This window comes from Mesoplodon mirus (assembly GCF_964341445.2).
Source record: "Mesoplodon mirus genome assembly, chromosome: 4".
Classification (NCBI taxonomy): Eukaryota; Metazoa; Chordata; class Mammalia; order Artiodactyla; family Ziphiidae; genus Mesoplodon; species Mesoplodon mirus.
In genome coordinates, this window is record NC_138979.1 from 148,640,948 (window position 1) to 148,663,909 (window position 22,962).

General features: G+C 43.8%; 1 protein-coding gene and 1 pseudogene across 2 annotated transcripts in view; one reads left to right on the plus strand and one right to left on the minus strand.

Annotated features, from left to right (window-relative positions):
* The window catches only part of PRKCH (protein kinase C eta), a 224,957-nt gene that overhangs the window by 169,327 nt on the left and 32,668 nt on the right, over positions 1-22,962 (plus strand). The window lies entirely within an intron of this gene.
* LOC309802270 (large ribosomal subunit protein uL11-like) lies at positions 1,062-1,876 on the minus strand (annotated as a pseudogene). Its single transcript has one exon. The product of its transcript is annotated as a large ribosomal subunit protein uL11-like (transcript).

Consider the following 22,962-nt stretch of genomic DNA (forward strand, 5'->3'; position numbering starts at 1 on the left):
GGGTGGGGGGAGTGTGTGGACATGTGCATGTGGGCAGCAGGGGAAGGTTCAGTTTGTAGCTGTTACGGTGCTCTGGGTAAGAAGATAATGAGGCTCTGAACTAAGATATTGACGGTAGGGCTGAGGAGAAGGGCATACATTTATGAGATACCAGCAAGTAGAACAGACAGGGCTTAGTGACTAGGTGGACCCAGGGCATGAATGAGAAACCTGGGGTCATTCCTAGGTGTTTAGTTAGAAGTTTGAATAGATGATGGATGGTACCGTTAGCTAGGAGAGACCATGAGCCTAGGAAGAGATCTCAGCAGAAGATGAAGACGAGAACTAGAAACATAAGATGTCAGGTACTTGAGACACATTCCAGTGGAAATGCTAGATGGGCAGATGGGTTTGAGTCTGAAGCCCAGTGAAGGGGGGCAGGAACTATATATTTGGAAGTCATCAGGACATAGCTGTTAGTTCAGATCATAGGACTGGATGAGATCATCCAACAACAGTGTCTTAAATGGAACAGTGAGCCAAAGACAGAACCCTAGGGAATCAGGCCCCATGGGAAAGCTGCCTAAATTTGGCGCTGTGGTTAAACAAAATACTGATATACTGCATCATTTAGGGTAAGTGTCCCCAGAGTACAATTCCATTTAAAATATAATGCTACAAAAAAAAATAGAAAAGCATCACTTATTTTAAAGTAAGTTTGAGAGGCAGCATGTATTCTTTGAACTGAAAGAATGCTGGGCATGGTTTTCAGAAGGACCTGGGTGCTAGTCCCAGCCCTGCTTCATGCTGGTCCTGAGGTTGTGGGTGGGTTGCTGAACACTCTGAGCCTGTTTGCCCTCCTGTCCAGTGGGGTACCGTTGACATAGCTTTCCTGTAGGGTGTTGATGCAGCTCCAGTCAGGTAGAAATGGAAATGTGAAAGCTCTTTGAAACATGCCACGTCGATAGAGATTATTCTTTGCATACATGCTATCAGCAGATTTGCACTTTCTCTGTAGCATAGGCTTGAGCTGAAATTTCGCTCATGATGCATCCTCAAAAATAGAAAATTCTTCACAGAAATTAGAGTTGTGGCTTGTAAAAATCAACCCTCTGAAGACCAATCTTTTTTGGAGGCGTGGGGATCATCAAATAATCCTTTATTAAATTATTTTTCTTTGTAGTTCTTGTAGCTGGGAATTTCACCACACCACTGTTAATGTCATCTGTGATGTGGTGAGGTGGGCAGCCATCAACATTGCAGCCCACAGATGGGCAGTCCCCAGGATCTCTTTAATGCTTCCAAAGAGTTCTCTAGCTAAAGATGGATGCCACATCTGTCATGCAGTGTTGACAATCTCATCAGAAGTGATGCTTCCACTCTGTTTGATGTTTTTCTGCTTCTTTCTGTCTCTTGGTGATTCCTTGAGGGTTTTGATGACCAGAGGCAGAGGCAGAAGGTACCATCTTAATCTGGGCCTGTCTGTTCTGAATGGTCAGTTTCACTGTAATCCTCAAACCCTTCCAATCACCAGTTGCCTTGGTGATGTCATTACCAACGTTTTTTGGAGACAGACCCAGGGGTCCGATCTTGGGAACCAGAGCAGATGTGGCACCAAATTCCCCATCAGTGCACCTCAGGTATATGACTTTGATTTCGTTGGGGTCGAACTTAGGCAGCATGGTGGAGGCAGCTGGTGTCAGATGAACCGGCATTCGGGATGAATGAAGAAAGTTGCACCCTGGGCTCCTCTGAGCCAAAAGCTGAAAGGGAACCAATTTTTTTTTACAGTAAACTAAATCTGATTATGCTTTCCTTTCAAGCCAAATAATTTTCTTTGCATTTTAGCCATATTTTGATATCATGTATCGTTAATATAGTTATCATGTACTTATCATAAGTCCTTAAGATAGTTTCCTTGGGAAGCCCTGGAGCATAGGGGACAGATTGTAAAACTTGAAGACTATACTGTTGCATTTTGTTTAAATGTCAGCTGCCTCTCTAATGTATGGGGGAAACAGTCGAACTCATTTAGAGTTTACTTTTTCTGGTATTGAAGCAAATTTTTTTTTTTTGTTCATTTGAGGGGCGATTCAAGAACATTTTTGGACCATCACTGGAGTAAATATCCTGGTACAGTTTCTCCAAGGATCCAGATTAATGACAGAAAGAAATTTCAGCCCTGAAACACTTTGATTGTTTCTGTACTTCACTTATTAGATCAGAATACTGATCCTGGCATATATCATCAGTGTTTGACCTTTGCACGAACAAAGGCTGTGGTTATTTGGGACTAATTGATATATGTGTTAATTGATTCCACTGGCTAATGAAATCAGACCACCGGTCTTGCTGTATTCCCCACCAAATTGATCCAGCAATCTACTGCTTCATTATAATTAAACACAGTCTTGGATTCATTTGCTAAGCTCTAAAAATATAATCGTTGATCTTTAGGTACCAGATGAACACTGCCATTTGTAAAAAGTGATTCAGTTGTACAAGTTAAACAAATGCCTGTGAAATGCCTACTTAATGCAAAGCTTTATGTCACACCCTCAGAGACTAAAGGAAGAATAAAGGAAGGCCCCGCCCTCTAGCTTGGGTTACCTATTCATTCCTTTCACACTTAGGTGTTGAGTACACATCCTGGGCCAGCCACTGTTCAAAGCTCTGGAAATAAAGCTGACAAAACCACCTACCCTCCAGGAGCTTAAATTCTAGCACAGGTAGTCAGACAAGCAAAAAGTAAGTATATTGAGTGTCAGGGTGATAAACTCTGTGGAGAAAAAGCTATGTCAGGGAAGATAAAGTTTGAGGAGAATGGTTTTACTGTTTACACAGAGGATTAAGAAAGGCTACTCTTGTAAGGGCTCTTTGAGCAGATAGAGGAAACAGGGTCTCTATGAATAACGGGGGGAAAAGCATTCCGGGTCGAAGGAACGGCAGGGACACTGTGGGAGGGGCATGTGCTCTTGGAGGTCAAGGATGGCTGGACAGAGAGGTCTGGGGCAGAGCGGAGGAGATGATCCAAGCTCTCTCCCTGATTCTACCACACAGAATAATAGCCATGTGTGCTGAGCATGTATCTCATGAGAACAAACACCTCTGCAAGGAGTTGTACCTATTTAATTTTGCCTTCTTATGATATCTCTCCAAGGAAATGGCATCATCCTTCTATTACAGATAAGGAAACTTGAGGCTCTGGGAAGTAACTTGCTCAAGGTCATGCAGCCTGTGGTGGAACTCTATCATCCCACCTCAGGTTTGAATCCATGAAGGTGCCAGTTCCTCCATCCTCCAGGCCTTGGAACATGCATTTCCCTTTGCCTGGAACGCTTCTTCCTCTCTCTGCCAAGGGAATGCCTGCTGACCCCTGCAGTCTCTGCCTGGTTGTCACCTCTAATGGGAAATTCTCCTGGACCCCCTTGCCCCCCACCTCTGTCTGGGTTGGGTGCCCACCCTCTCTGCTCACACAGTGTCCTATAATACCCTTCCCTCAGCATCCTTCCTGGCCTATGCCTCTCTGCGTATGGGCCGCCTCGTGAGAGCAGGGACCATGCCTCTTTAACCCAGCATCTATCACCACTATTATACTGGTCCAAACCCATGATTTGCTGAGAAATCAAGGTAGTGTTTTGTTTTTTTTAAATAAATGAATGCCTTTTGAGAATTTGACCTACTGAAAAGAATGTTTGAGCATCCATAATAGTATTTTTCAAATGATTGTTTTAATTCTTATGGATTTTAAAATTCTGGATTTTCATTTTGATGATAACATACATCTTTCACTCACTATAAAGATAAAATTTCTTCCTTGCGATTGTAATTCTCAAGTGAAAGGTATTTCATAGGAAAAGACATGTCTATCAGTGTTTCTTCACATGTTCTTTCAAAAGGAGCTGTACAGTACTTGGGTTTGAGAAACAGTGGTGGTCTCTGCCATGACCATTCTATACTGGATGACTTAGATCCACAGAATTTGTAGAAAATTTAAGTTGTGTACTTTTCTGCTTTAGGTGATGCTAATTCCTCTCAGATGTACATCAGGTCTGTCTGCTATGTTCAGAGGACTTAACAGTAATCTGTTCCATTTTTTTATGCCTTTCTGCTAAAAGGAAAGGTAAAAACTTCTTCAAGATCATTTTTACAAACCGGACATTGTTTTGTAAGTTCCTTAAACCTATCATGTATATTTTACATATGTGACTATGTTAGAAATCCTGGTGATTTCACTTTTTTTACAGTTATGTGTAAGTTATCGAATACCATCAATACCCTAAAATTATTAAGGGGCTGTGCAAAGACATTTTTCTCATAAAGATGTGTATATACAGTCTTGGGTATATCGGTATACATTCGTTAGTGAGAGCAATGATTTTCCCCGGTGTTTTTTATTTTTTAAATAAAATGGATTCTTCTCTAATTATGAAAGTAACATATAGTAACTGTTGAAAATTTAAAATTAAATAACCTATAACCCTACCACTGAAAGATAATCATTTTCTTCAGATATATTTCCTTAGAGTTTTAAAATGTATTTACTTAAAAAAAAAAGAAAGAAACAAAATTGAGGTCATAGTATATATACATTTTTAACCTGATTTTTTTTCACTTAATTTGTCATGACCATTTTCCCCTATCATAAAAGTCATTTACATTCTCTTTTTTTTTTTTTTTTGCGGTCCGCGGGCCTCTCACCGTTGTGGCCTCTCCCGCTGCAGAGCACAGGCTCCAGATGCGCAGGCCCAGCGGCCACGGCCCACGGGCCCAGCCGCTCCGCGGCATGTGGGGTCCTCCCAGACCGGGGTACGAACCCGTGTCCCCTGCATCGGCAGGCAGACTCTCAACCACTGCGCCACCAGGGAAGCCCTACATTCTCTTTTAAACCTAATATTACATGATACAGAGTGGTCTACCATATGGACCTACTTAATTTATAGTACATTTAAGTTGATTTATTAATAATGGTGGATTTATTATATCCTTGTACACATCTATTTGGATCAGTCTTTGATTCTTTTCCTGGAACAGATTCCTGGAGGTATTACTGCTGAGTCAAAAGGCATGCGTGTTGTTATAACATTTTTTCCTGGGGTTTGAGGGACCTGGGTTCCAGTTCTGCCTTGCCACTTCCCAGCTGTGGAATTTTGAGCAAGTTACGTAACTGCTATAAGCCTCAGTTTCTTCATTGATAAAATGCAGATCCTAGAAATGCACACCTGAGTGGTGCATGTGAGGCCTTTAGCCCAGAGCCTGGTATGTAGTACATGCTCAGTAATGTTCACTTTTTGAACATTCTTTGGAAAAGTGCATCAAAGCACATGTTTTAATGATGAGTATTGGTGTTACCCAGTGGGTTGTGTTTGTCTTTCCACTTCACTCCACCACCACCCCCATAGATCTTAAGTGTACAATTTGATAGGTTTTGATGAGTGTACACAATATGTAATCAATTCTCTAAATAACAGATAGAATGTTTCCATCATCCCAGAAAGTTTCCTTGTGCTCCTTTCAGTTAATCCCTAATCACCCCTATAGGCAACCAGTGTTGATTCTATATAGATAGTATAGGATGTGAATATCCATATTAGGATCCTGAAAATAAAACCACTTCTCAGTAACATCCTTGTGAGTATAAGAGGATGGGGTTCTTTAAGGTGACTTTGTGAGTGCAGTGATGGTCATGGTTCAGAAGAAACCCCCCAGAAGACCTCATTCCTTGTCAGCTTTACTCTCTGTAGAGAAAACAGTTCAAGAGGATAAACATCAGCACACCAACAGTGGTTGTCTGAGTATCTGAGGGAATGTAGGTGGTTTTTATTTTCCTTTTAATGCTTTTCAAATGTTCTACATTGAACAAACAGTGTCTTTTTAATCACTAAAAATATTATTTTCAAAAGGGAATCTCAAATATGATATTGAATATACCCCAATATGAGTTTTTCAACATGATTATATCAAAAATAGGTACCTTGCTGCTGCTGTACCAATTAAGTTCTGTCAAGCCTTGGCCTTCAGGCTGTGATCACTCCTTGTCTGTGAGTCATCATCCTAGTCTGCTCAGGCTTCCATAATGATCACCATAGACTGGATGACTTAAACAACAGAAATTTATGTCTATACTTGTAGAATCTGGGAAGTCCAAGAGCAAGATGCTGGCCATTTTGGTGTCTGGTGTGGCCTGTCTTCCTGGTTTGCAGACAGCCACCTTGCTGTATCTTCACATGCCTGGTGGAGAAGAGATGAGAAGCAAGCTCTCTAACGTCTCTTCTTATAAAGGCACAAATCCCATCATGGGGGACCCACCCTCATGACCTTATCTAACCTGAATTACTTCCCAGAGGCCCCATCTCCAAATATGGGGTGGTTAGGGCTTCAACACATGAATTTGGGAGGTATGCAACCATTCAGTGCATTGCAGTGGTTCATTCATACATTTATTCAATTTTCAACATTTTCTATTATGTGAAGCAAGGTGCTTTGCAACTACTTGATAGTACAAAATCTACCTGGGAATAATTTCAGCCCTGAGGAGAATAGTACCTGCTGGAGTTGAACACAGCATGGATTGACGCGAGAGAACAGCTGAGGATTAGATGAGGGCATTGTCATTCTTTTGGCTCACTGAGCCGTGTATGTTAGTCTTGGAGGGTATGTTTTCCAGTTGTGCTGAGACCAAATCCTCCCCCTGGATCCCAGTACTTAAGCCTGGCAGGAGAAATAGCTAAGCGGAACGTGGTATTACTGTTTGCCTTTTGATAAATAGTCTGCCTGAAGGTGGAATTTTTTCCATTGTCTTGCAAATGTCAAATTTTACTTATCAGCAAACTTCCTAAGAAGAAATATAACTTGGTGCAAGTACCCTGTTACCATTTAGCAAAAATGCCCAGACACTGATGAATTTCTGGGTTCAGCTGCAAAGAAAAGTGAGTGAAACTGACAGGCAAACTGCCCCGCACCTTGGAGAATGACACCACTGAGGGATCCAGTTCCCAAAGTGTGTGCATGGTGCTCAAAATGGGAAGGTGGCAGTTTGACTGTATGACCTTTCATTTCTCTTTCCTCCCTTGGCACTGCTTCTCCTACCTCCAGAATATCCCTCCAAAGCTGCTTTTTCACATATAGAATCTCTATCCTACATTCTTGATACTTCCCTGATCCATGTCCCACTGACACAATTTTTGAGCCTTGGGATTGGAAGGGAGTTCACAGTTATGTACCCTTCTTTTTCAAAGCATGAATACCTAATAGCCTGCTGAGGGGTCATTTTGTCTATATTTAAACACCTCCAAACAAAAAGGAACTTGTTCCCTCCACTTTTAGGCATCAATGACTTGGAAATTTCACCTTTGTATTGACTCAAACAATATCTCTCAGTACCTTCCATTCGCTGGTTCTGAACCACCTATAAGGAGGAAACTGAAAAAACACAAATCTAAAAGAAAGCCTTTCAGATATTTGGAGGCAATCTGGTTCTTCCAATGTAGTTTACCTGTCAAAGAAGGAAATATGATTAGTGTGATATTGTTCATTCTGGTTATCTTTTTGCAATCGCTGATTTCTGAGCAATCATAAGCCATCCATGTAATTTTTCATTCTTGATTCAGTATCTATTTGATATGTTACGTTCTTCTTCTCTAGTAAAATCAGCAGCATAATAACTAGTAATTGGTTAACTAAAGTGAGTTGTGATGTTAATAGCTCATGTTATTCCTCTTAAATAAGACTTGGGCTTTAACTGAATTTTGTTGATGCTGATTATAGGGGTGGCAGGCATGGTGGGAAGTTGATTGTTGATGTGACTTTAGAATAGGCTTTTCAGAGTTTCCTTTTGCAAAGATGAGGCAGAGGATGAGCACAGGTGTGGGGATGGGGGAGATGAAGACCTGAACACCTCGAGTTAGAGGTGCCTGTGGAACGCCTAGTCAACTGACCATCTCAAAGTTGTAAATACCAGGCTAACGTTGAAGACAGTGGCCATAGGCTCCAGGTTGATTGCGTGGCAACAGCGTGCAAATGAGGCAGTATTGACTTACAGTTAAGAGCAAGGCTTTGGAATCAAACTTGGATTTGAAACTTACCTCCACAGTGTACTAGCTCTGTGATACTGGGTAAACTCTTTAATTCCTCTAAGCCTCAGCTTCCTAATCCATAACATGGGGATGACAGTTCTGCTTATCCCATGAGGTTATTTTGAGAATTCAGTTCATGCTGCTTGTTTATCCCCATATCTGGTATCAGTTAATTCTCCGTACATGTTATCAGTTATAAAGAAGAAAATGATCCAGGGAAGAAACTTGAACAGTGAACCCATTTAAGAGGTGGACAGATTTAATAAGGAAAGGTTAAATAAATTACAGTATACCCTGCAGAATATTATACAACTATTGAAAGAATGAATGAGTTAGATTTACATTTATTCACCTGGGTGGTTTTTTCCTGATAGATAAATCAGTGAGAAAAATAATTTAAATGGTTCATATGCTCATTTAAGTCCCATTTTTTTGCTTTTAAAAAAAAAGGTAGCAAAACCCAACTGTACATAGATATGTGCATGGAAGAAGTTGTGGGAGAGCAGATACAAAACAAGTTTGGGATGGGGTGGACAGTTCTTAATTTTTCGATAGGTATCTTTATACTGTATCACACTGATTGTAGTGAGAATGTGTTACCTTTGTGATTTTTGAGAACCAATATTTTTGAATGAAATAAGCAAAAGGAGTGGGGGATGGGCAGAGGAAGAGGAGAAATCAGTCAGTAGGGAGTGAAAGGGAATTGTCAGCAAGGGAAGAGATGTTCTCCAGGGGGTGCAGGATGAAGAGCCAAGATCCTCAGGCTTTCTCTCTCATTTGTCACGGCTCTATCAGGGCTTGGCATCCAGAGCTTTGGTTTCCTTGTTCATTTTCATTTGGTATCCCTCCATTTCTGGCACATGGTGTAGCAATATTTCTTCTCTCTTCTCTTCATTTCTGTTTTATTTCTAGCTACTGAGCTTGTCCAGAGGAACACATTGGGGGAGATAAAGGATATGAAGATGGGTATAAACAGTGTATTAGTTATTGACTAAAGAGCAGTGTCGATGTAACTTAATTAGATGAGTTAATGCATACATATGATAAAAAAAAGAAATGTTGAGCTATTCTAAAAAGATTACAGTGAAAGCTAAGTCCAGCTTCCTGATTTCTCTTTCTCAAGGCAACCAGTTACCCATTTCTTGTATGTCCTACCAGAAATGGTTTACATATACACAAGCTCTGTGTTTCCTGTCAAAAAACAAATGGTGCTATAGGATACACTTGAAGATTTCCTAAGCCTTTTGAAAGACCAGCTCTAAACTCTTGTAAAAAAGCTAACAGTTTAGAGCCTCCTTCTCTTTTCCAAGCAGGGTCTGTGGGTGAGGGTTCAAACGTGCCAAGAATTCTGCTCTTGTTGGAGAAACTGTTCAGGTCTGTTGCGATCATGCAACAGGCTTATAAAAGTTTATTGCAGTTATATAGCTACAAAGAGAAATTTATTTCCAGCCCTACACGTCGTGCAGCTGCATCAGTGGTTATATTTATAACGGGATTAAGGAGCAGCGGCACTCATGTCCACGCTGGCTGCATGGTGCTCGCTTTGGTTTGATTCAGAGTGGTCATTTACCAGCAGCTTCTCAAACCCCTTTCTCTGCAAAGCGCTGGAGCAGGCACTGGCAAAGGGAGGAAAAAATCAGACGTGAGCTCTTATGCTCTGTAAACATGTGGAAGCCTTCCAGATCTTGTGAATTAAACAACAGCGGGTGTTAAATCTTCGTTTAATCCAAGCAATGAGAAGCTGGCCCCTCCCAAGTTTGCCCTTAGTGAGGATTTTAACACTCCTTTGACAAAGAAATGGGAGGGAGCAGTAGAGGAAAGCAGGTGGTGGTGAGTCATGAAATTCACCCTTTAGAAGAACAGCTCTTGACATCGTGAGCCCTTCCTGAGTGAGGTACCCAGGGCTCTTGTGTTAATTCTTGAAGGGAGGGAGGGAGGGAGGAAGGAAGACCAGTTTTTTTGGTTTGTGTGTGTTTGTTCTAATTCCTACACTGGATGCTGGAATTGAGAAAAATACTCTGTAGCGGTGAAATTAACTTAAGACTTAATTTACAGCTTGGGAGGAAAATTTTGACAAAGCAAACCTGAGGTCTAAATGCTGTCAGGCTGGCCGCTTTATTACTACTCTAAAAAAAGGGAGATTCCGTTTGGGCCTAAAGAACACTGAAATTTTGTTTTCTTGTCTGTGAAGAGACAGGTTCAAACCTGTCAGAGGCAGTTGCTGAGTTTCCTTATGACTGACTTATATGTGTGGCATTGATTTTTTTTTTCCAGTAAGAATCTGGATGAGTAATACAGAAAGTTAAAAAATAGCAAAAAAGAAAGAAATGAGAAAAGCTAGCCAAGGTCTGCCCCAGATGCCAGGAAGGTCCACACAGACGGGAAAAATCTGTGAGGTCTCTGTTTGTTTCTCCCCATGCAAATACTCAGCTGCACTCTGCAAAGCTTGAGTGCCCTATCTATTCAGCTGCCATTTAAGAAATAGGACTCTGTTCTCCACAGCTTATTCCTTGGGGTTTCAGAGTGTAAAATATGAAGTGTGTATAATCACAGTTCCCAGCATTTCTTGGCATTTCAGCTTTGGCAGCAAGAATGGGAAAAACTGAAGCTTTTATGGCTGGGAAGGCTGAGTGTAATCTTTGTGCTGTGGTACTACCAAAGGAAGTGAGTATGTTAAAAAGCACGTTCCCTCTGAAGTCTGTCTGAGGGGCTGCTGGGCTTTGTTCAGTTTGCTGCAGCTATGGTATATGTTTATGGTCTGTTTGCATCAAAAGAAAGAGGGAGCATCAAGGGCTTACTGTGCAGAGCATTTTCACAGTATCTCACTTGATACATGATCCAGGAAGGGTGGCCTGGGTCACACTTGGTGTGTAAAGAGTTAACTCTAGAACTGATAACTTCCCAGAGAAGCTCAAGATACTGTACTTCCTAAGAATGAGTTCTCAAGATAACAACTCAGCAAAGAGTTAAGATGAGAAGAATTCAGGAAAGAACAAGCACTTTCAAGAGAAGAATTTCAAGGAATTGCTTTAACTCTGAGTGGGTAGCTTACATGGTGAAGAGGTAGGTCACCCCGTGTCTTAGTTTTCCCGGGGAAGTCCGTCCCAGTTTGCTCCTGTGATTCCCCCTTAATAGCGCCCCCCTTTTACTCAGAGGCCCATTTTGGACAGTACATTGCACAGTCACCCTACAAAGAGGTATCCACATTCTACAGCTTTTTCTTTTTTTCTGTGAGATGGCAGAACCAAAGAAAAGGGGATATTTTTTAGAAGTTTAGAGGGTTCCCCTTCTGTAGGAAAGGAATTCCCCCAGAATTTTCTTTTCATGGACTATGCTCTCCCAGGCCATGAATTGGAAATTTAGTTATTAACCATTTAGAAGTATCTTTTTAGCATTGGTCACTATCTTAATTTGAAAGACACATGGAAGAAAATTGCTTTTCCCCTGAGTCCCATGTTTTATTTCCTTTGCATGATACTTTAATATATTTGCATGAGAGATAAATTTGTCAGTAGTCATAACTTTATGGGTCCACATTCATCTATCTATTTATGCATCTGTTAAGTCATTCATTTATTCATGCAGCAAATATTCATTGAGACCTACTTTGTGTCTAAGGATATCATAGTGACCAAGATAGGCCAGGACCCTGCCTACAGAAAGCATGTATTCTAGTGTAAGCATATAAAAAAGTAAAAGTAATTACTCGTGAAAATGACATGGAAGGAAATAAGTGCATTTTTCAGGCTTAGTTTTACTCGATAGAGCTAAAGAAAGGGGAGATGAGAGAGACAGACAGCTACCTCTCCGTCCACTTTTTTCGTTGCTGAACGGGGTCTCAAACTCAAATAGCTCCAGAATAGGGACCAAAGGGGACACTACAGTCCCACAGTTCTAACCAAATAGAACTCATGTGTCTGTACTGAACTAAAGTTCAGTTTAAAAAAGAAAAACAAGAAACCCAAGGCCAGACCACATTTGGCCCTGGCCACTCATTCACTTCCTCCAAAAATCCCAGATGTCCTTTAGCTCCACATCAGTGCCCACAGGCCTGGTTCAGTCTTCCATTGCAGTAGGTCCCCTTGTGGGTCCTCGGAGGAAATGAGGGCAGTATGTGTTAGAATGTTACAACCACAGGGAGCTCTTCCACCTCACTTTGGAAACATCGAACCATCCCTCCAGAGTTTGGATGGCAGCCAGACTCTGCTCCAGGAAATCTGATGGAATATCCGAGCACTAGCAGAAATGTCATGAAGATCATCTTTCATCATGGAATTTCTACACAGTTCTGTGGAGCTCCCGTGAGTCAGCAGGAGGAACTCCACCACACTGTGGCCCCGGGCCTCAAATCAGAGGGGCTGTGGCAGTTTCCCAGCCCCAGCTGGGGGGTGTCGGGGGGGTATGTGGTGTTACCATACATGCCAGCCCTGGAATGCAGGCTCCTTCGAGTGGGCGATGATGACCCTCCCAAGCCAAGTCTGAACGCCTTGGCTTCTTGAGTGGGCTCTCTCTGGAAAGCTCATCTTCCCTTTTTCTTTAGCCATCACCCACCCCCTGCCACTCTCCCAGAAAATTTCTCTTCAGTGCCAAGAGTGAGTCTCCTAGAAAACCAGACACTATCCTTAACCTAGACTTTCATGAAGGATGGGAGAGGCTATCAGTCACCTGCCCTATGGCTCCATGGGGCGCTTTCTCAGACCAAGAAAGAAAGAAAAAAAACAACCCCTAAGAAGGAACCTGACTGCCTCTTATTCCCTCTGGCCACACAGTGACTCCTCCTGAACAGACATTTAATGCAGTAGGAAAGTTCCTGCAGCCCGTGGCCTTCCACAAAGCCTCTTTTAAGGCACTGGTGTCTTCAAATGGAATTACCTAGACTCTGTTTTCTTTGAAGGTGAATCAATATGCATAAGTCTTAATTTCCCTGTTAGTAGCTCCTTCCCTTTGGTTCCCCCAGCCTTTAACACAGCCATTGACAAGGGGAGTGCCTGCTGAAAGTTACTGTATATCCTTGATTCCAAGTAACCAAAGATCACAAGATGCTGATGGTATCTGATATGATGAAAATGAGGATACTGGCAACTGGCAAGTTTTTTTTGTCGTTAGTTTCAAGAAACTCTCCTGTTGCAAAAGCATTAAAGGGGATGGAGTGGGCACAGATCTTAGCATCAAGGCAATACAGAGGTTGGAGTCTTGTTCTTCTCTAGGTATGGATAGGGGTGTGTTTTTTTCCCCCTCTCTAGGCACAGTGATGGAGGATGGCTTGGTTAATGATATTATCACGGCCATCCTAGTGACATCCATCCAGGAAGCAGAAATCTAGATGGCCAGAAAAGTGTATGATCAGCTGACTTTGAAAGCTCTTCCTTTTTTTTTTCTGTGCTAGTCAGGCTTCTGCATGAGGACAGGATATAAGGGCAGTGGTATGTGCAGACACCCACATTTTCCACAAAGTCAGTCTACCCCTCCCCAGTTTCTGTCTTGGTAGATTTGTGCTCCTGGTCATTTCTTTCCCCCAAGTGGGGGAACCCCATCTCAGATAAGAGGAGGTTTGGCATTACATAGGATAAAGGTGAAAAAAATGCTGGTCAGGTGGTTGGGTTTGTCCCACACATGAGGCCCTATGCTGTAAATGGTCTTTCTTAGATGGATTTCTCATGTCTGTAGATGTATCTCAAAGAGCGGAGCTTGAGGGCATTACTTCACTCAGAACTTAGAGTCAGTTTTTTTTGCTCTGCTCTCAAGACGGTGCTACTGATTAGACTTGTAAGCATCCCATTTGGCAGCGCTTCTTTCCCACCCACGTTCTCACCTTCCCAAGGTGAGCATTATTCTGAGTCATGTCCAGATTCCTGTAATGTGTTATTAACATGGGCGGTAGGGCTGCGTCAGTCCAGGGTCTGGAGAGCTGTGCAGAGGCAGAAGGGAACTTCAGAAAGAAGCCCCAAACCTTGCCGACTCTCTTCCAAGGTGCCAAGCCTCAGCCCCCTGCCAAGAGCTTTTGGTTGCCAGGAATCACATTTGATGCAGGTTGTGAGTTATGGCATCAATGTGTGTTTGTCTTAAATGGACCTTTTGGTTTGGAAAGTACCCTTCACCCCGCCTGACATACTGTGGTGCACTCATTTTCCCTTGTTTGGCTGGGGTTTGCAACATGCAGGCTCAGAGTAGACCATCGTTAAGTGTTTCCGTGGCCTTTGTTTGACCGTGAAGGAGCCGTCTCCACCATTCAGTTACTCATTCAGTATGTCCTGCACATCTGCTTCGTACTGGGTTTGGCTCTGAAAACCAAAAGATACATAAAACAGGGTCCTTGCCCTCAAGGCTTTAGTCTCTTGGGGGCTCCAAAAACATACATAAATTGACAGCTTAAGGCATGGTACCATAAATGGTCAAAGTGAAACGAAAACAGAATGCGATGAGAACACAGAAAAGGAAGCTATTAATTCTGATGCAGAGGGTCAGCAGAGGCTTTGGAGAAGAGATGGCACTTGAGCCTTAGGTTTTTCGTTAGCAGCAAAATATGGAAATACTTTGCAGGTAATTGGAACGGTAGGGGCAGAGGCCTGGGGGCAGGAAGTGTCCTGTGCTGGGGAATCATGAGGACTCAATGTGACTGAGGGACCAGAGCAGGGGGCGGGTGGCAGTTGAGGTAAGTTGGGGTGAGAACATGGAAGGTTTTGGATGTGGGCTAGGAAGTTTGGGTTTTATTGGCCTGTCAGTCGAAACCATCAGAAGCTTTGGAGAAAAGAGACTAATAGGAAATAAGTGTGCTGTGTGAAATGGAGTGCGGAGGAGCGAGTCCAGAAGCCAGGAGTTCAGGTAGGAGTCCTTGGAGTAAGTCAGGCAAGACCTAGTCATGGCTTGAAGCAAGCCAGTGCCAGTGATGGAGAGAGAAGAGGGATGGGAGATGGAGTGGAGGGAAAGCTGAGAGGACCCTGTGAATTGGATATGTGGACCAAGGAGTAGGCATTCAAGATGACTCCGAGATTTCCCGCAGAGAACTCTATAAAGCTTTTTTTTTTTTAACATCTTTATTGGAGTATAATTGCTCAACAATGGTGTGTGCGTTTCTGCTTTATAACTTTTAACTGAGTGAAGACAGCAGTGGGTAACGTCCAGTTTCATCCTTTTGGGTTTGAAGGGTTGAAACATCCCGAGTAGCTTTGCCCCCAAATCAGTTAATGGCTAACTTCTCAGGCATCTCTGGATCTCCAGAGAGAGGTGTCAGGGTAGAGGTTTCAACTTGGGAGCCATCTGTCCAGGGTGATATCTGAATCCATGGGCTTCCACTGCACAACTGGGCAGACCATGTGCTGAGCAACTCCAGGGAATGCCCCTCCATCAGAGTCTGTGATAATGTGTGTGATGACTCTGAATTTCCTAGGCGATGGTGGTAACACGTCTTGAGAAAAGGGTGCCTTTCTCTAATTTGCACAAAGGTGCCATATGGTCTAGCAGCTGTGCTGGAAATAAACCCAGGCAAGGGCCAAGAACAGAACCTCAGGGAACCGCCTACCCTTCAAGGGAGGGTGGAGGAGGAGGGGCCCAGAAAGGAGACACTTAGGAGTGGTTAGAGACGGGATGTAGACTGTGTTTATTAGCTGCTTTGGAATTTACTTGACAACGTAGTCCCACTCAGGGAACTCCCATCTTACTTCGGTTTAAGGATTCAGGTGGAGCCCCTGCCAATAGTATTCCTGAGTTTCCCCTTTTCACATACCGCACGGGTTTTTCCCCACCCCAGCCAATGGGAGGGTTAACAGTCTCCCTCCGGTTGGGACCTAGAATCATCAATTCTGGGGCTCTGCTCCCTGAGAGCCAATACTGGGCAGGTGAGCAACATCCAGAGTGAATAGATGTCTCTGGAATGCCCACTCGAGAGCATCCCCCCGTGGCTCCAAGATGGCAGGCCACGTTCGCTGTCCCTAGGAAAGGACACTCCGTCAGGCCACTCACCCCTGTCACGTTTGGCTCCAGCCAGCCAGAAGTCAGGAGTTGCTGGGGCCACTCCCAGCCCAGAACAGGCAGAACCTCTCTGATGGCCCTGAGTTCCTGACCTCTGAGGGCCTGGAAGGGCAGAGGAAACTTCTTGCCTCCTGAGCCATGCAAGGAAGAAAAGGCATCCCCAGAGCAATGGCTTGGAGAGTGTCTCGACTCATCTGTGGCACAAAGCTCACAGCCTCCCCGACGTGTGCCAGCAGGATGGTATGAACGCTTTTTGCAGAAGAGAAAGCACGAACCCTGCCTTGGCTGAGGAGTCTCTCCCGTGTAGACCTGTCGCTGCTGCCTCCCGGCATTTGTGACCTCGTTTGCATTGATGGAAAGTTACAGGAGGAGAGAGAGCACCACCTTCCTGGCCAGGAATGTGTCATGTAACCCAGACCAAAAATTCCGAGTTCACATCTGTGTCAACGGGACCCAGGCCCTATAGGCAGATAAAACATTGTTCAGAATGGCCATAAAACTCAGAGTGAAACTGGGGTTCATCAGAGTGGGTGGAACCCGATGGCTTGTACATTACCTACATCAGCCAGTCAGAATGTTCTGTTTCAAAATAATCACTTTTTTCAGATCTTAAATGTTGGTGATTTTTCTTTCATCAGCTGATCCTTTAGTTTTCATTTGAATGAGGAAGACTCCCTTCTCCAACAAGGAAAAAAAAAATCACTTCTTCTGTCTCTGGGGCTTGCTTGTTTGGTTCTTAACCATAAGTGAACCTAGGGGCCCTGACTTCAGAAGCCCTCATGAAGTCTTGGGATAATTTCATACACTACATCCTGAAAACGCGGGCGATTACATTACCATTTTAAAAGAAAGGTCTCTGAAGCAGAGAGGAGGGGAGAGAATTTTTCCATGACTTCAAAGGGAAAATCTAGGAGTAGAACCCAAGAGGCTGAGGTTCAGGAAATGTGTTCTCAAACTGCCTTCTCTGGAAAATGCAGGGAACCACTGGTTCCCAGTGACAATTTTGGATTTATCAACTTCCAAAAAGAAAGTAGTCCCATATGATGGGAATTGTGTTCTTTAGTTTTGGCTTTAAGGATTTTCTGAGATTTTAAGTCGATTCTTCTGTAATATTCTGTTCCTTCTGGTTTTGGAGTTTTCCATGAGATGCCTTTTAAAAAAAAACATCCGATGAGCTTTTCAACTTGATGAAGGACTTCAGGAATCTTATTATTCCTTTTCTTCCTGGACTGACCTTTTAATGTTATGCAAAATGTACAGGGGTAATTTGTCTTGTCTGGTTATAATACTACACTGTTGTAAGGATGCTTAATCACGAGGCACACACATTAGTCATGTGCTGTTGTAACCTACAAGCCCAGCTTTCTTATATTAACTCTAGGACTAGATTGAGAGCCAGAGTGTTGAGTACAACTGGCTGGGTGACACAAAGAAGTCACCACCAAATGCAGAAAGCAGCTCCCATTATTTCTTCTTCATTTCCTGAGCACCCATTATGTACAGAACACCAACTAGGTATTTGAGGGAGATACACTGGCCAGAAGAATTTTATACTCAAGGGGTGTATGGGTAAAGGGCATGTAACCAGAGTTTAGGGTAAAAAACTAGGGCTTGTTCAGTTTAATCAGCACTTCACTGCCCACTCAGCCCAGGCACCTTGCTCTGAGGCTAGAGAGCTGAATTAAGCGTGGGAAGGACCTGCAGGGAAAACAACCAATATAGTCAGTGCACTGAATGCTGTAATTAGAAGTATGCAGCAGATTCCCCTGGAGCACAGAGGAGAGACATCATGCTTGTCCAAGGAAGGGACGCAGGAAGTTTCTGAGGCACAGAGGCTTCAGTGAGGCTGAAGTGGTCAGACAAGCCCAGTAGAGAAGAAGGAAGAAAGATGCTGGCCAGAGCTCCTCAAACTATCTGCAGTGGTAAACCAGTGGATTTTTCTTCCTTTCCAATCCATTTAGGACCAATACTTGTATAAAATGTAATAAAAGTAAATTCCTAGAAAAATGAACTTTTAAAAAGACATAAATAGAAGCCCAAATTTTTATTAGATTCAACAGACATAAAATTACTGTTGAATAGTTATAAAAGTTTCTACATGCTGATTCTCAAGTTTTCTATTTACTTCATTGCTACTTCATTCATTTTCTACTTCATTGTGGGCCAGTAGCAGTTTGCAGGTGAGTACCAGTCCGCGGACCACACTTTGAGTAGCGCTGCTCTAGGCACAGAGAACATTTGTCCACCAGAGAGCACGGTGCTCATCTGGGAATGTAAAGCAGGTGAGGACAGTGTAGGGAGGAAGTAAGGCTGGCAGGGCAGGCAGAGGCCCAGTGGTGGTGCATTACGGATGCTACAACCAGACAGGAGCTTCTTAAAGTTTCAGACGTTCGAGGGACAAGATCAGAACTGTAGTTCTGAAAAATAACTGGTAGAGCATGGAGAATGGAGGAGAAAAGGGGAACAAGACCAGTTAGGAAATGCAGTGATCCACCTGGGAAGAGATGGGCTGAATAGAGACCATGGCAGTGTGGTGCAGAGAAGGCATCCAATTCTAAATATAATCAGGAGGCGTAATTGTCAGTTCTTAGTGATTGACTGGATGTGAGCAGTAGAAAGGGGATGTCATTGAATCCCATCCCATCATTTTACAGATGAGGAAACTGAGGCCCAGAGGGATGGCAGAGCTGAGGCAAGAAACCTTGCTTTCTTGCTTGGAACAGGTGTCCTTGTCCCTTGACTAGACAGTGCACCAGATAGTACCTGCATTCCAGCTTGACCACCTGACCCCCTGTGCTGCCTCTGAGGAGAGGGTAGGATGTGTATCCCTCAGAAGGTTCTGGTGCACCAAGATGCCAGCCTGCATACTGCCCAGCAGCACTCAGCCAGCCGGCCTGACTGCCTGTGCTCTCTGCTCATGGCCACTGTCTTAATGACAGAATCCACTCCCAGGTTCACTGTGTCCTGTAGTAGTCAGTTGAATTCACATACATCCTGTTTAGGAAATCAACAGAATTTTTAATATCCTCCTTTTACAGGAACACAGTTTGCTCTCACCTATCAGCCAAATATGAACAGACAGTCACCAAGCAGGGCCAGTTTACCTTTCTCTCTTGGATGGAATTGGTTTGGTTCTAGATGGCACAGGAAGGATTCATGTCTGGAGCGGGGTGGACTTGAAAGTATGTTCAGAGCCACAAAGGTTCCTGGGGTACTGTACTGGTCCTAGGTCACCTCCAAGATAGGACCCCAGCAGGCAGTGGCAGCTTCATGTCTGCTCCAGAGGTCCCAGATTAGTGCCAGGGTTCCAGCACAAACCAGAATCAACCAGCTTCCTAAGAGTCCCCCACGTCCTCCCTTAATCCAGCTTCATTGGGGTCTCAGGACCAAACCAACACCAGAGGGCGGAGGGGGTGTGATCTTCAGAATATCAGCCATTGGGACTTCCCTGGTGGTGCAGTGGTTAAGAACCCACCTGCCAATGCAGGGGACACGGGTTGGATCCCTGGTCTGGGAAGATCCCACATGCCGTGGAGCAACCAAGCCCGTGAGCCACAACTACTGAGGCTGCGCTGTGGAGCCCACGAGCCACAACTACTGAGCCCGCGTGCCACAACTACTGAAGCCCGCGTGCCTAGAGCCCATGCTCCACAACAAGAGAAGCCACCGCAATGAGAAGACCGGCCACCGCAACGAAGTGTAGCCCCTGCTCGCCGCAACTAGAGAAACCCCTTGCGCAGCAATGAAGACCCAACGCAGCCAAAAATAAATAAATAAGTAGATAGATAGATTTATTTAAAAAAAGAACATCAGCCATGTATTAGGGGCTCAGTAGGTGCAAAGCACGGCGTTAGGCACCAAAGGGAACTCAAAAATACAAAGATAGAAAAATGAAAACAAGGAGGCACTGCCTTAGAGATCGCATTTAATGAGAATCATAAAATAGCAGCAGCCCGAGGCAGGATTTTGGAACTTGTACTCTCTGCCTGCCCCTTCCTTTGAATACCTGTGACCGTTGTTGGCTTCCTGTGGTAAAGGAAGGTGAACACCAGTGCAGTGGCCTTGATAGAAATTCTTAAATGGAAGCATGGTACCCGGAGTTGACTGCTCATTTGTGAAAACACGTAATAAAAAATATTAATAGACTTAGACTTAGACACTGAAAAGATACCTTCATTTATCACCATATTGTTTAAACAGTGAACAATTAGAAACAACATCTCCCAAAAGTGGCCTTGCAGGACCTGGGTTTTATCACATCATTGAATGTATGAGACCCATCTCCATAACTGGGTTTATGTCCTAAATAATTAGGCAGGGAGAGGGTAGAAAACGAGGACTGGGTGTACCAGTGGAGTTTTATTTGATTGCGTTGTGAGATGTGGATCCCATGTCAGTTCTTCAGAATGGAAATAAATGTCCCCAGCCACAGTGATAGTGTTGAGAGCCAACAACAGGATTTAGTGGCTTCCCTCTCCTCCTCCAGCTTATTCTGATTGAAAGAATGGATCACCTGTAGTGAACTGCCTGGCAGTTCAACTTAAACCAACCTTTTCTCGTTGCGCTGGGCAGGGCTGCTGATGCTGAACAGAGCTCTTTGCTCCTACATCTTAGTGCTTCAGAAAGTGGTCTCAGCAAAGATGTGCAAAGGAGACGAAGGTGTTGGATGATGGGGTTGCACCAGTTCTTGAGACATTTTGCTTGTTGGTGCCAGGCTGGGGCACTGCGTGGCACGCTGCTTTGGCTTCTTGCTCTCTTCCCCGCAGAGCTGTTTATAAGCCAGATGTGTCATTTAATAACCTAATAGACCTCCCTGCCTCAAACTCAAAAGCTTCCAGTAGTTACTTAGAATTTATAAAGTCCATGTTTCCTCTCTATTGGTTTTGATTCTCATAAAAATCTTAAGTAGCCGGCCATGCTGTTATCGGTTACGTGTTTTTTGTTGTTGTTGTTGATGAGGAAATAATAGCTAATGCTTCCATAGCACTTCAGTGCATTGTGGGCACTGTTTTAAGCAATTCATATTTAAAACACTCATAATTCCCATGAGGCAGGAACTCTCCTTATCTGCGTTTCATGATAAGGAAATATACGCAGAGTGATTAAGTAAATGGCCCAAGATCACACAGCTAGTAAAGAATAGGGCCAAGACTCAAACGCAGGATGCCTGGCTCGAGTCCCTTAACCTCACACTACACTACTTCTTAGGAACAGACAGACAAAAGTCAGCCAAATAACCTCCCTAAGGTTGTCTGGGGGAGGGGGAAGGAAGCAGATTGTAGCCCATCCGTCATTCTCGGCCACAGGTCCAGATTTGCTCTGTCTTCAGAATTGATCACTCTGGATTTGTTACCAGATCACCAGCATGGACTGTGGTTCCCTAGGAAATGTAAAATATGCCCCACTATTATTGCTGCATGAAACCTTATATTTGCAAGAGGTCTTTAATTGCCTCCGTAATATACATATGGGAATATGTATAATGTTGTGGCATGGGTTATTTATGGAATGAAATCCAGGGTGAGTAACTGTTTAGACTAAGGTTGATCACCTTGTGACCTTAACAGTGTTTTAACAGAGAAACTGAGGAACTGGGGAAAGTGACCAAACTGAAATAGCTTTTATTTACTGGATCAAGATTAGTCCAGCATTTAGGCAAGAAGAAGGTTAGTCTCCTCTCAAAAGCTATGTTCATCTGCTACTTCTGCTTACAAGTTTGGTGATACTTTCTAAAGTAAAAATAAGATGCATAAGCTAATTCCCCCTGATTTATGAAGTCTGTTGACTTTTAAGATCTTAGGAAGTTATGATGACTCTTACGCATTTAACAGATTACCTTTATTAAGAAGAATGCTACTACATAAAATTGGCGAGTCTTTGGACAGTGTCTCCACAGACAAGTACTCACATATTTCAAAGTGAACAACTTAAATGTCTGTTTTGAAAAACCTGGGCTCTTTGGTTACAAGACCAAGTACTGGGAAAAGACTAGGAAGGTGTTCAGGAAGTAGCAGTGACTTCTCCCAAAGGGACTATCTTAGGGGAAAATGTGATGCTTTGCGCATTTTCTCTGACATGCGCAGCGTTAGGAAGAAATCAGTAAAGTTCCTTCTTGGAAAGGAACTCAGATGTGTGTTGCTGTCCTGAGTCCAGCCTGTGATCAGTAGTCTGGGAATGAGCTGTGGAATATTCCAGGCCTACCCTTGGAGTTTGTAATCTGATTGGGAAAAGCAAGACTTTTTATGCAAAACATAATTAGAAAACAAAGCAGTGCTGACTATAATCCAGAACTAAGATGTGAGGTTCCTATTCAATTCTGAGGGCCTGGGAGTGGTTCTGAATAGATGTCCTTGGGTTTTTTCAGAGACTTCCGTTTAGATGGCTCAGGTTTCTGCTCGGATGGGGAGAGCAGGTAACCAGATGAGACCTGTTGATGTGGCCAAACGTTCCTGTTCAGGTCGTCCGAGGGCTCCCTCCCTCCCCACCCCTCCCCTGCTCTCCCCACCCCTCCCCTGCTCTCCCCGCCCCTCCCCCCTGAAATTGCTATTGCATAAGGTATTACTAATGCTGGCAAAGATTTGTGTTTAGCCATTTGCCAAAAGCAGCCTGCATATCCCTTCTTGGGGCTGGGGCTATAAACTCTACTCCTTCCTGTCATAAAACATGCCTCCTCACCCCCTCCCAGCAGTACCCGCGGCCCCCTTCACGTGGTCTGCAAGGCTGCATGTTCCTTCAGCACATGGCTGCACCAGCTTTTGCTGCTTGTTTGCCCCAAGCTGTAACCCTGGCAGAGGAGGGACCTTACTGTTTCTTCGCAGTGGACTGGCTTCAGGGAACCAGCCCCAGTGACAGGATCTAGTCTCATTAGTCAGAAGAGCCCTGGGTTTCCTTAGAGGGAACCAGCCGCAGCTAGACAAGTTAAGATGTCTCATTGTCCCTT